The sequence below is a fragment of the Macaca mulatta genome, chromosome 1, assembly GCF_049350105.2.
Source record: "Macaca mulatta isolate MMU2019108-1 chromosome 1, T2T-MMU8v2.0, whole genome shotgun sequence".
Classification (NCBI taxonomy): domain Eukaryota; kingdom Metazoa; phylum Chordata; class Mammalia; order Primates; family Cercopithecidae; genus Macaca; species Macaca mulatta.
Window position 1 is genome coordinate 152,071,321 of NC_133406.1, and position 13,902 is coordinate 152,085,222.

General features: G+C 37.1%; 1 long non-coding RNA gene across 3 annotated transcripts in view; it reads left to right on the top strand.

Moving 5' to 3' along the window:
* LOC106999565 (uncharacterized) overlaps nt 1-11,967 on the top strand; it is a 153,464-nt gene extending 141,497 nt beyond the window's left edge. For all 3 annotated transcript variants that reach the window (XR_003721755.2, XR_003721756.2, XR_003721759.2), the window contains one exon: nt 11,593-11,967. This is a non-coding gene — a long non-coding RNA (uncharacterized LOC106999565). The remainder of the gene's footprint in view (nt 1-11,592) is intronic.
* The last annotated feature ends 1,935 nt before the right edge of the window (nt 11,968-13,902 follow it).

The window sequence follows — 13,902 nt, forward strand, 5'->3', positions numbered from 1 at the left end:
TATTGCATTCTGACCCATTACATAGAATTCCATGTATAGGCCAGTCCCCATGAAAGCAAGAAAAAAGTTTAAAAAAAAAAAAGAAAGAAAAAGAAAAAGTTTACACTTTTCATCCAGTTAGTACACAAATATTGTGATAATTTATATCCCAATAGTACAGTCATGTGGACCAAGATCAGCCCCTATATTGGCATGTGAACTTATTTCTACCCAGTGAGTCAGTTAAGATGGGAATAATAATTTAATTTAGTGTACTTCACTTGTGACTGTCACAATAAACCCTGATGTATGTATATTAGTTGCAAGAGAAAGATAATGCATGTCATTTGACCTTTCTTTCACCAGCTTTAAAATGTGGTTTGTAAAAGGTTTTAATTGACAATGGAAGAACTCTGGTGAAATTTTCAAAAGGAGTAAATCATGTTCTCGGGATAATTTCAATTAAACCATTTTCTATGAAGATGTGTCAGCTTTGGGTATGTCATGAGCCAGGTCTCTTCATATGCTTTCACACATAGGCAAAGATTTGCTGCAAACTCTGTGAGTAGGATAAGTCTAGGCAGGTTTTTTTCATTTCCCTTCTTCTTTACTTGTGGGACTGTCAACTCTCAGAAAATCTAGTGAGGCCCTAATTTGTAAACATTCAATGTATCCTCATATTATTGAAGCAATCATGGGAGGGGATATTAAGAGGAAGTAGAGTCATGAAATTCAAAGGGAATTCCACATCGTTCAAGATGAAAGGGAGCTTAGAGTTCGTCATAGTACAATCTGTTCATTTTACTGATACAGCCCAAAATGTGAAGTGACTCGTACAACATTACGTTTCTAGTTAGTTGTAGAGTTGAACCACCAAGACTTTTCCTGTTTCAAAATCTCTACTTGCTCTGGTCCCCATTAACAAAATTTTATGTGGATTTTGACTCTGATATCACGTCTTCCAGCACTGGATGACTTAATAACTCTCTGTGCCACTGTTCTCCATTTGCCACTCTTTAGAGCCTTTTTCTACCTGTGACAGGAAGCTGACCTTTAAGGAAAGCAACAGAAAGCTCCATTGCCTTCTGGCTTCTGGTTGAGTTTGACCAGCGGGAGACTTGGCAGGGTACTCTCAGAGGAGAGAGAGATCAATGGATTTATGACCCTCCAGGCCTGGACTGCAAGTCACTGGTGGCTGTGTTTGATGCTGAAAACCAGAGTTCTTGTTGGAAGATCCTTTCCTTTAGCTATAGTTTTTTCTTTGTGTTCTAGTAACTGCTCCTTTCCCTCTCTACTGAGGCCTACGGGTAGTAGTGACTTTCCACTTTTACTAGTTCTAAGGTGTTTTGCTTTCCCTTACTGGTTTACCTTAATACTGTCCACAAATTTTACAAAGTCCCTTTATTAAACTCTCATCAATTACCTCATTGAGTATAAAATCTGTTTCCTGCTCGAACACCAATTGATATACTCCATCCTCTGTCACCTTATTTTTTTTCCTTCAGCACAAATTACAAGCTATGCTCAGCTTTAATAAATGTGTTTACTTATTTATTACCCGGCTTTCCTGACCAGAATGTGTTTCCATGGCTTAGCACAGTGCCTGACACATGGTAGATACTCAGTACATGTTTGTTCACTGAATGGTTCCAGACATAAAAACTTCTAGTTCAAAATTCTTTCTACACATCACAATGAGAATGACTCTGTAGAACTTTTAAGGGATGAATCTGCCTAAAGGGAAATTTTAACTCATTTCAAAGTCAAATATAAACTGTATAGGCTTTTATGGGTTAGTAGTTGCTATTTAATATATTCTTTCTATGGTAAAATGTACTCCAGATCAACCCATTTTTTCCCATTAGATTATAGTTTCATGAAGGCAGGAAACAGATGTATCTTCTCCATGGTTGTATGCTGAAAGCTTTGCACACTGCCCGGCACAGAGGTAAGTTCTTCTTTGTGCTGAAGACCAAGCTAAATACTAGTGACTTGGAGATGTATGAGGCAGGATCTCTCTCTTTGAGAGGCTCATAGTCTTACTGAAGATATTGACAAGAAACAAGAATTGCAACGTAAGCAATAGGTGATACAGTGGAGGTCACGGGACAGTGTTTTAGCCTTACAGAGAAAGGAGAGAAGCCAGGGAACTCTTGACAGACGATCTGGGTGAAGGGAGTGTGGGGTGGTCTTCCAGGACTTTCCTTTTCTGAAACAGCTTATTCAGGGGTGTAAGTTCAAAACTGACAGATTCTAAAATAAAATTTTTATCCCCAGTCCATTTAGAGCTGAGTATTTCATGTAAAACAGAACTTTCCTACTTCTTGACATTGGCTTTCTATTTTCCTTCTTTTATCCTTTTATTCAGGAAAAAAAGTAAAAGCAGTAAAAATGACTTTTGAATCTGGATTTTCTGAGTGTTGAGCATGTCAAAAGAGAGCAAAATCTGTTCAAAAGATGATAAACTGATTATCCAAGTGTACTCTTCTAAAGCATCATGAAACTTAGCTGAAATTGACTGCAAGAAAAAAAGGAAAGAAAAACTTGTTATATTCCCCACCAGAGGGAGACAATTTTTTTCCTTTTGACTTTCAAAACCTAAATTCTGATTAATGCAGATTTGAAGAGTACAATACAAGGTTTACCGGGGCTGATTAATACCCAGGGGGAAAAAACAAACTTACAGTCTAATTTGTTTACTTTTGTCTTTTAATATCAAATTATTTTCGAGATCTAAATTCTGTTCTGCCAGCACAGTAAGTGCCACTTAACATGCATGGAACTTTAAGAGCTACTTGTTATTTCAGTGTCGACTTTATCTCTAATTATATTAGTATGGATTCAGATAGGACACTGATAACATAACAACATGGAATAATTTAGCATTAATTATTTTATATAGTAAGACATTTACAAATCAACCCTAAACTAAGAGAGACAAGGGGCATGGTGGTGGTGGAGGAGAAAGTGATAACAGTGTCTCTTTCTATTGGCAAGACTGTAGATACTGGAATAAGCTGAAACCAAGTCAGCTAATTTTCAATATGCCACAACTGTACAAAATTTAAGAAAGAAATTAGCTTACAGTAGTTGCTAATTTAGGAAAAATAGTACATGAGCAATAGTTCCTTTCTATGACATATCTGTACTTAGTATAATTAAACATTTTATCAAAAATATAGAAAAATGTCTAGAGATTTATAGTGTAAGACCTACTGTACTTTAAAAAAAGTCCAATTTCATGCCCAATTTAATAGATACAGTGTTAGATCTACATGTCCAGTGTAATTACTTGGACATTTCATTCTTCTCTATGGTTCTTTTTAGAAACCAGTTCAGATCTGACCTTGTGTAAATGCTTTTTAAATTACTCTGAATCATTTTACAAATCCAATTAGTGCACAGTCAAATCGCCTCAGCTCACCTCATTTGACACAGGGTGCTGCTGAAGTAGCTTTACTGCTTATTATGATTCCTGTTTACTTATTCTTTGTCATTTTCAGAATATTTACAACAAAAATATGGAATAATTCTCAGAAGCTCACATTTAAACATGGGATAATGTGGAGGCATCAGGTAAAATATTTGTCTGGTTAGGAGCATGAGTTTCTTGTCATAATTCAGTGGCGGTAAATGGATGCTTTGGAAAAGCATAAAGTGTCACTTAAGTTTCACTTGCCTGAGGTATCATTTAATCAGCAAGCGCAGTTAATAATTTTGCTTTTCTATTTGTCAAGATCTCAATATTTTTTCAATATGAAGTCTGCTCCAGTGTACTTTACATGACACTTTATAATTAGTGGTACTTGAGAATTTGGCAGTTTAAAAAATTCATACAACATTCTTAGTTACAATTTATAAATGATTTTAAAGTATAATTAACATTCATCTTTACAAGTTATATGCAAACAAATATGCAAATTTAGAAATAAATATGCAAACATATAAAATGTTTTTGAATTAAGTAGTCCTTAACATTTTTAATGAAATCAATATTTTATTCATATTTTGCACACAATTTTGAGTACTTACTGATTTGGGGGGGTCTACAGCATATATGCTTTTGCATATTGTAACCTCTACCAGCAACAGGAAGGAAATGAGAACGAAATTTTTTTTTCTTTTTTGGGATGAAAACCAAGGCTAATTTAGTAGACAAATCCAGTAGGTGCTGTTGAGTGGATTATTGATGCAATTAAAATGGTCTTTTACTCCTTGAACTCTTAACCTTAGATGACACAAAACTCTTGTGGATCTCAAGAAGACAATGCGGAGGGCATCAACAAGCTGTCCCCTACTTTCTTGTGTGGCTATAAAGGCCAACACATTGAGTTGGTAGCTGTGGATTTTTAACGTATTACAGTCTGAAAGCAGAAGAAAGCAGGGTTCAGTATAAAATGAACAAATAATTATTGGGAAAATGCACCTTAGATGGAGAAGTCGCTATGCAAGAGTACAGATTCAAAGTTTAGTTATTATGATTTTAAAAACAATCTCTTCTAAAAAGTTAACTGATTCAAGATCTTAGTTCGCTCATTCAACAAACGCTCATCTTTTTAGGCTCGGTTTCCATTCTTCCTCTGCAAGGAAGATTTCTCACTACCAGAGTCCTCTGTCTCTGAAATAATGTTGCGTTATAAGTTAACCTGGCAATGATTTTTATGTGGCCACCATGGGCAAGGAATACATTCATTGCTAGCAGGGGTACAAAGAAGTATCAGAAATAATTAACTAGCATCACACAGTTTAGCTCTAAAATGTTCTCCAATTTTTACAGGTATGCATGCTTTATTATCATTTTCAAATGACAAAATTCTTGAGGGAAAAACTTCATTTATACAAGGGATAATGAGAAGAATTTGTTTTTTGAGTGGCATCTCTGATGAATTAGTAGTTGCTCACTGGTATGCTCTGTAAAGAATGATTCTGAGGCTGTGGCATTAGCAGTACCAGCATTGCCATGTTTTTGTTATTCCTGCTCAACTTACCATCTTTTTAAAAGAAATAGTATTTTTTTTTTTTTTTTTTTTTTACTAGAGAATGAGGGCTTCGTGATCCATTTGATTTCCCCTTTGTAACTGCCAGAAATTCAGCAGGGAGTTTTGATATAAATTTCTTCTTCTCTTTTATTGCTTGACTTTTTTTCTTTTATTTTGTATGTCATGTTACTGTACTATAGTTTGTTTTTGACAGCTGGTTGCTTTAAGTCTTTTTGAAAGAAACAAATCATTGCATATACTTACTTCTTCCTATAAGTTTTATGGTGCCTAGCATAGGTCCAGGACCCTAAGGAGTCATAGAATAAATGCACTTTGCATGGAGAACACTGAACTTGATGCTATGGAGGTCCCATATGGTAGGTGCACAACGATGCATGAATGAGTAGGTGAATGAATGAATGAGTTCGGAGGGAATTTAAACCATGAGAAAAATCATGATGGTTTGTGACTTATGAAGGAAAGCATCTGTCGAATCTTGGCTGATGCCTTAAAAAAGGCGTAGAATGATGATTGGACGAGGAGGAAATGGCTTAGAGGAAAATGGAGGTTTAGCAAGAAGAATTTAAAAGGACAGGAGCCATCATGTAATAATATTTGACTCCTCTCCATGGGCCTATTTGCTTGTGTGGAATGTAAAATTTCAGGGAACAGGAATTTTAAAACATTAATTTGGAACACATTAGTGTGCCCTTCCACAGAGTATGCCAGAGTGTTTTTAGGTTGTTTGAAGATGAAGATGATCCTCTTACCTACATTATTTCAAGTTCAAAAATTAAAAATTATAGGGCATGGTAATTTCAACTTGTAGATTTAGGGTAAAATAATTCATTTAGATGCATCACAAATTAATCTTCCCTCATAGAATCGGAACAAGCAATTGAAATTCTGTTTTGTGGCAAGCTGCTCCGTAATGTCTGTGGGGACTGGTTTTGTTTATTTGCTGCTATATGATAGTCTTAGGTAAACAACATACAGCTATATCTATGTGCATCTGGGTAGGCTTAAACATTTTTATTATGCAACTTAAAAATGAAAAAGCCAAATCTGCTGCACTTAACGAAACAGCTAAATCCCATTCAGTGTAAAACAAACCCCTACCACCTTCTTGTCAAGTAACCTTGGCCTTTAAAGACCATCCCCACACAATCAGTCACTTCCATATGCCTTTCATTCTTCCCATAATCTAGGATTTTTTTTCCTCAACGTTTTGTTTCTCTGGGCTGAATTTCATCTCAGTTGATTGCCCAATTCACTTTTCATTCACTCATAATTGTTTTTTGAATTGTCTTAAATTCTCAAATGGATTATGACAATTTGAAAATTAACAATGGCGCCTTAATTGCATGGGGCTGTGTGATCCACAAAACCCTGTTGGCTGATGTTTTTACCCCCACCTGTAATTTTTTTTTTTTAAACCAAATGTGAAAAGGTAGAAACACATAAAAGCATAAAACACACGTGGTTGTGATTTACAAAAATTGTTGACTTTCCAGTATTTGGAAATTAACCACGGACACTTGCAAAACCATTTTACAAAAGAAATTATTTTAAAAATTAGATTGGATTTTCTTTCTCTCAAAGTTAGCTTCTTTTGTGAAAGCAGCGATATATGCAAGCAGGGCAACGTTTTCTAGATGTGTATGGAAATTAAGATTCAGGAAATATAATCATTATTCTTTAATTATGTAACTTTGGCTGGGCTCTCAATGCAGCTTGGCAATCCTCTCACTTGTCCCCAAAGGACTTCCTCTCGAGTTCCTCTTGAGGCAGCTGTTTGAAACCTTTAAACTCATGCCATTCTTCTCATGCCCCTCACTCTCAGCCTTTACCCTTACTTCATAATTTACAAAGACTATAGCAGCTCCAAGCTGTCTCCTTGGACTCCCTTCTCTTCCACCCACAGACTCGCCTACAGAAGCACACATCTTTTTTTTTTTTCTTTGAGATGGAGTTTTGCTCTTGTTGCCCAGGCTGGAGTACAATGGCGCGATCTCAGCTCCACCTCCCTGGTTCCAGCGATTCTCCTGCCTCAGCCTCCGGAGTAGCTGGGATTATAGGCATGCGCCACCACGCCCAGCTAATTTTTGTATTTTTAGTAGAGATGGGGTTTCACCATGTTGGCCAGGCTTGTCTTGAACACCTGACCTCAAGTGATCTGCCAGCCTCGGCCTCCCGAAGTGCTGGGATGATAGGTGTGAGCCACCACGCCTGGCCAAGAAGCACACATCTTTTAATATTTCTTCTTCAGTCTTAAAGTAAGAGGGTTTTTCTTTCATCCCACTATTAACTTTTTGGGTTCATTGGATTTCATCTCCTGTGACCTCCTCCCTAGATGTACATTTTTTTTCTTTCTTTTGTCTCTGAATCCCTCTCTTCAGCCTGCAGACATGATCAAATCTAGTCTTCCCCATCTCCTATTGCTTCAACCTCCTCCCAACTCTCATCTTATCTACCTTGGCCTTTTGTGTGCAGCCAGCCTTCTTTTGCTTACCATCCTCCTCCCCACTCACCATGCATTGGGAGTTAGTTAAAGAAGGCCACACCTATTCCCGGTAATCACCTAGGAGCTCATGTCCTGTCCTTTTCTTTTCTCTCCTAGCTCATAATCTTTGTTCTCTATTGCTTGGTTTTACACCCTGTCTTCAGAGAGCTGTTTCTGGATACTCAATTTTTGGTTTTATGGTTTCCTCGATTGTAACTTTCATATACTCCTCATTTAAACTATGTCTCAACCTTAGTTTTTGGGCCAAAGTTTGGCCCTTTCTGCCAGGAAATGGGATTTTAGACATTTTTCTGAACTATGAAGCCTTTTAAAGTTGTGCTTTGGAGTACTCTTTCTGTTCTCTACAAAAGCACTGTCCTCGTTTCCTCAGCTCCCACTCACTTCTTATCCAATTGAAGCTGGTCTTGCTAAGATGACTAGTAAGTCCTCTTTGACCCCCACAAGCAAGATGACTTCCTAATGCTAGATCCAACAGCCCACTGGCCAACACTAGGCCAAGTGGCCCTTTTCCAATTTTCAATATTGTCTCATCTTTTAACACTATCAACTACTTCTGACTTTTTGATATTTTCCAACTGTTGGCTTCCAGCACATCTATCAGTATGCATAATTTTACTGATTATCTACTACTCCAAGTCTTGAGATACAAAGGGGAATGGAACATGGTCTCTGCCCCCACAGATATTACAATGTAGGGTAGAAGAAAGACAAGTAAATAGGCAAATACAATTCATGATGTAAAGTCTACACACGGAAAACACTCACTCCTATGCTTGTGGGGGTCAAAGAGGACTTATTTTTAGACAGAAGCTTGAGAGATGATTAGGAAATATCTAGGTCATGTGGGACCAAGGGTGAGAGTTCCAGGAAGAAGGAGAAATTCTGCCAAAATTCAAAGGAGAGAGGACAGGAATGTTCAGATAACTCCAAGGAGTTCAGTGTGATTGGAGCACGGCGGTTAGGGTGTGTATTGTAAGAAATGGGCCTGGACAGGAGGCAGGGACCAGGTCATGGGAGGCCACATGAGCCATTTTTAAAGAGTTTGGAAATTGTATAAAGGCAATGAGAAACTACTGAAAAATGTTAATATTATACAGAGGAGTAACATCATCACAATCACATTCTGGAAATATCACTCTGGTTGCTGCGCTAATGAATTTGGTGATGGTAAGAATGGTGGCAGGAAGTTGGGTTAAAACGTTGTGGCAGAAATCTAGGCAAGATGGCCTTGGTCTGATCCCGTAGAGTGGTAATATGGATATATGGAGGTAAAAATAAATGGTGGGTTTTAGTGATATCAAAGAACAATAATGGAAAAGACTTGGTAATGGATTGAGCTATCCCTTTCAATTATCTTCAGTTCCTTTCTATCCCATTGTGTCACACTTATCCATAAAAATGATAGCATTTCTCGCATTTTATGTTATTTTTCTGTTATAGTATAGGGTCTATAACTAGGACTCTATTTGATTAATCTCTATCTCTATTGCTCAGCTTGATGCTTTGTGGATAACAGATAAACAATCAAGGCTGGTTGACTGAGTGACTCAACTTCCCTGGGTAATGTTTGATATTAATTTGTAGTGTATACCTCTGTCAAATTATCTTCCACCCCTCTCACCCTTCCATTCATTATAGAACCATAAAGAATGTTTCCCAGTTTGAACCTTAAAAAAAAAAAAAGTGCAAGTAAAAATTTATTCTTATGTTTAAGCTCTTTATAAATATTTATTTTTAATAATATGAAGCCAGATACTCTGTCATCCCTTTATTAGCTTTCTATTGCTACTGTAAAAATTACCACAAACTTAGAGGCTTAATGCAACACAATTTATTATTTCACAGTTTCTACAGGTTAAAAGTCCAGGATAGCTTGACTGCGTTCTATGTTCAGTGTATCACAAACCTGAAATCAAGATATTGGCTGAGCTAGGCTCTTATATGGAAGCTCTGGGAAGGTTCCATTCTAAGGTTGTTTGGCTGTTGGCAAAATTTAGTTCCTTGCAGTTGTAGGATGGAAGTCCCTCTGTCCTTGCTGGCTGTCAATTGGGGGCTGCTGTTAGCTGCTAAAGACCACTCAAATTTCTCTTCACCTGGCCTCCTCCCTCTTCAAACCAGCCATGGCAAGTCTTGTTTTGATTCTCTCAGATTTCACCCTTTGACCTTGCTCTCAGATTTTTAGGACTCATATGATTACATTGGGACCACTGGTATAATCCAGGGTGATCTCCAAATTTTAGAGTCAACTGATTAGCAACCTAAATTACATCTGCAAAGCTCCTTTTGCCATGTGATGTAATATATTTATGGGCATGATATTTTGTCATATTCACAGTCTGGAGACTAGAATGGAACATTTTAGAAACTCTATTTAATACATTCCTATTTTAAATTGGGAAAAGTTATATAATAAATTAGACACCCCTATAATGTCATATTGTAAATTAATCAGTAGTGTTGGCCATGACTTTTTCCAGAAAGTGTCCTATAATCTTATCATATCTATCATTTGTTACATACTGAGTTTTTAGATTTGTTTTTTAACCTTTCCACCCTTCTACCCGAACCTACTATGTTGAATGGGTAAAGGATCAGTTTTCACTAGCCAAGATGCCCAGATAATAATGTCCCAATGATGCAAAATATACGAATATAATTTTGTGACCAGAAACAATTATAGAGACAGATTTTTAGCTCTGAGGAAGGAGAGAGGAGGCAGTGTGAACCTGTTGTAATCATACCAAGCCCTTGTAATTTCTGATCCTGAGGAATGGAGAATCAAAACTTTTCATTTTGGATAATTAAAATTCCTTGATAGCCCCCATATTCAGATATGACTTTTTATTTATTTAATACATATTTAATGAGCATCTGTCAGGTTCTCAGACACTATTCTGTGCACTAGGAATATGATGTTGGATAAGGCATGCCAGGTTCCTGTCTTCTTGGAACTTCTTGTTGCTGTGTACTTTGGCAGACAAAGGAGTAAAATGGCAAAAAGAGGAGAGATGGGGGTGGTGATCTCTTCTCATATGAACCAAATGCTCTTCTCATATGCTCAGAGAGCTTCAGATACCAATTTTTCTCTTTTCCTGAGAGGCAGCTGATATAGTTTGGATGTTTGCCCCTCCATATCTCATGTTGGAATGTGATCCCTAAGGTTGGAGGTGGAGCAGATCATGGGGCAGAGGTTTGAATCATGGGGTGGATCCTTAATGAATGGCTGAAGGCCATCCCTTTGGTAATGAGTGAGTTCATGCAAAAGCCATTTGTTTAAAAGAGCCTGACCCCCTCCTCTCTCTCTCTCTTGCTCTTTCTCTTGCCATATGATATGTCTGCTCCCCTTTCACCTTCTGCCATGATTGTAAGCTTCCTGAGGCCAGAAGCTGAGCAGATGCTCATACCACACCTGTACACCCTAAAGAACCATGAGCCAATTAAACGTCTTTACAAATTGCTCAGCTTCAGGTATTTCTTTATAGCCATGCAAGAATGGCCTAACACAGCAGCCTTGGAGGGCTGAAGGAGAGACTCCACAGGAGAGATGGCCTTGACCAATATGACCTAGCAGGGATGTAGGTCGTAGAGACAGACAGAGTTGGAAAAATATTCTGATTAAACATTAGTGAGTTTTCTTTTTTCAAAAAGTTTAGCATAAGGACAAAAATGCCTAAAGAAAATGTTTCAAGGATGACTTTAAAAATTCAACTGTCAAAGTCCTAGTTTGATGTGTAGATTATTGGGAACATTTGGTGACACAAGAAATAGTTAATGTTCTTTGCTTTTGTATTATCACCTTGTTTGGTGTACTGAGGCCCTGATGAGTTCCCAAAGAATATCAGGATGTGAATACAAATTGCCAATCTTGTAAAATCAGTTTACCAGTCAAATAAAAAAAAATTCAGACTTGTCTTTCTTTCATACAATGCTCAGAACACCAGTGCCATTGAGCTTGTTTGAGAATAAAGATGAGGAAATTGTCAGTCATTAGGTATAGCACTAGCAAATGAAAACAATATTTGAGAGACCATTTATTACCAATTTCAATTCAGCTTCATTTGTGGATACAAACATATTGTGAGTATTTATCCATTTCTTCTTATTTTTTAGAGAAACAAAAACAGAAACGAAGATATCCATGACACCTAATGTTATAAGGAGAAGAAAGCACTTGTAATCACAAGGGTACTGAGAAAAGGTAACAGACAAATTTGTATTTGTGGAACCAGGAATCTTTCTGATGACTTTTGGAAAGGGTGGACATACAAATAAAAATCAATCTTTTTCTTGGTAAGGATTTGACCCTGGTTCCATATTAACCCAGGAGTTGATAAGCACAAACCTGGAGTCCAGTTTTTATGCAAATGTAACAACTCTGCTTATACCTTGAATTACTTGTATGAAGTGGGGAAAATTTTTTACTCTCTCTGAACCTGTAATTTTAAAAAATCTGTATGACTTGGATAATAAACCCACTTCCTAGAATTTTTATGAATATGAGATGATGTGTGAACTATCTAGTACGCTATTGAGCATATGGTTTGTGTTTAATCTGTGGAAGCTAGTATTGCTATTATTGTTGTTTTTATAAACAATAGCACTTCTATCTACATAATTCTCAAACTTTCCCCCTGAAGCTCAAGATGCTTTAGTACATTAATTATTGTTAACTTCAATGCACAGATTGAGAAACTGGCAAAAAGTTTGCAAGCCACAGAGTGGAGAAAGAAAATTCCAGGTGTCCATATTCCTTGTCATGTAATTTGCCACTGTAATTAGATCTTCTACGTGATGAGACCTTTAGGGGACTGCCTCAGAGTGCTGAATTGTTCAGTTTGTTAGAGTGGCACCATCAAAATGACCTGATAATGTTAACACAATTGTCCTTGTACCAAGCAGAAGAATCCTTTCATTCCTTTTCTGCCTGTAGTTCCAGGGCTACACAAGTCCAGCAAAAAGCAGAAACAGTGAATGAACAATTATTTGGGATGATGCTAATGGCTGATGTCTCAGAGGAGGCAAGCACCCTTCCTCAGACAACCCAATTTCTTGAACTCTCAGCCTTCTTTGGTTTAACTTTGAATTGTTAACCCTTTACTGCCTGAAACTGTGTCTAATTCCCTGTGCCTTTGGAGTATGAAATTCCCAGTGTATCATCTGCGTTGATTTTGGTTCCTGTTTCATAAGCTCTGCATCACAGACCTTTGTCTTGCAGTTATCCATGGTCTGGATGACCAACTTCAGCCTTAAAACCAGGAGCAGACTTTTGCAATCAACTTTTGCAAATTCAAGGGCAAAAAAAGAGAAAAGAACTATGTAGGAAAGGAAGGATATAGCTTGATATTTTTACTGCAGTCTCCCCAAACCTCTTACCCACCATGCTTCCAACATCATTATTAATCCACACCTCCTCTGGAATTTTATGGGCATGTTGAATTCATTGTCATCTCCAGAGAAGAACACAGCATAGTGTGGGCAATTTAAAACCACATTCAGTTGCTTTATTTTGGCCAAAAGTTTAAACATTTTTGTTCTTTCTTTATTTTTTTTTTTAGTTTGTTAAGCCATTTGCAGAACTACTGCTATAGATTAAACCTGACAGGTCTGAGCACATAATATAATTGTGTGATGCACACATGTGTGTATTCCCCCCTTCCCTACACACACACACACACACACACACACACACACACACGCACATACACACATTCCATCAGCATGTCAGATTTATGGAATTTGAAATGTTTCTTTCTTTAGAGAATGGTATAACATTTACATAAAATATCAGCTTACATTTTGTGAAATTTGACAAATTACTCATAAATCTCTCTTTCTCCCTTAATCTGTTCTTGACATGTCCCCAAAAGTTTTGAGATGGCCTTAGTGATACATCTTATACTCATGTCAAGTATTTTGTTGACATCAATAGGAATTTTACTCATCTAAAAAGCCCTGGATTGGGTTACCAGACACATGAAGCAGACAAGAAGCATTCAAAAGTTGCCAGTGAATAAGAAGTGTCAAAAAAGTGTCCACCACAAGAGCAAATATCCCTGGGTATCCATTAAATTCAATAAAAGGAACATATTTGGCAGTGTGCTGTTTGACATGGATTTGCAAAGGAGTTTGCCAAATCATTTTTTTCTTTTTCTCTGTGAAATGTCAGTGAAAGAAAAAATAGGGGGATGGTGGTCCCATTATCAGATAACTTCTATAATATTGTATAAGAAAGATAGGTTATTTGATATTCAAGATACATATAGTGCACAGAGGCACCAATTTGGCAGGGAATTGATGACTCTTTCACCAATCTTCTAAGCACTGGCTTATACAAAGCCAGTCCTACGACTTATGGCCCCATTCTTGAGTAAAACACATTAGTTCAATATCTCTTGATTGGTATCTTAAAAAATTGTTTAA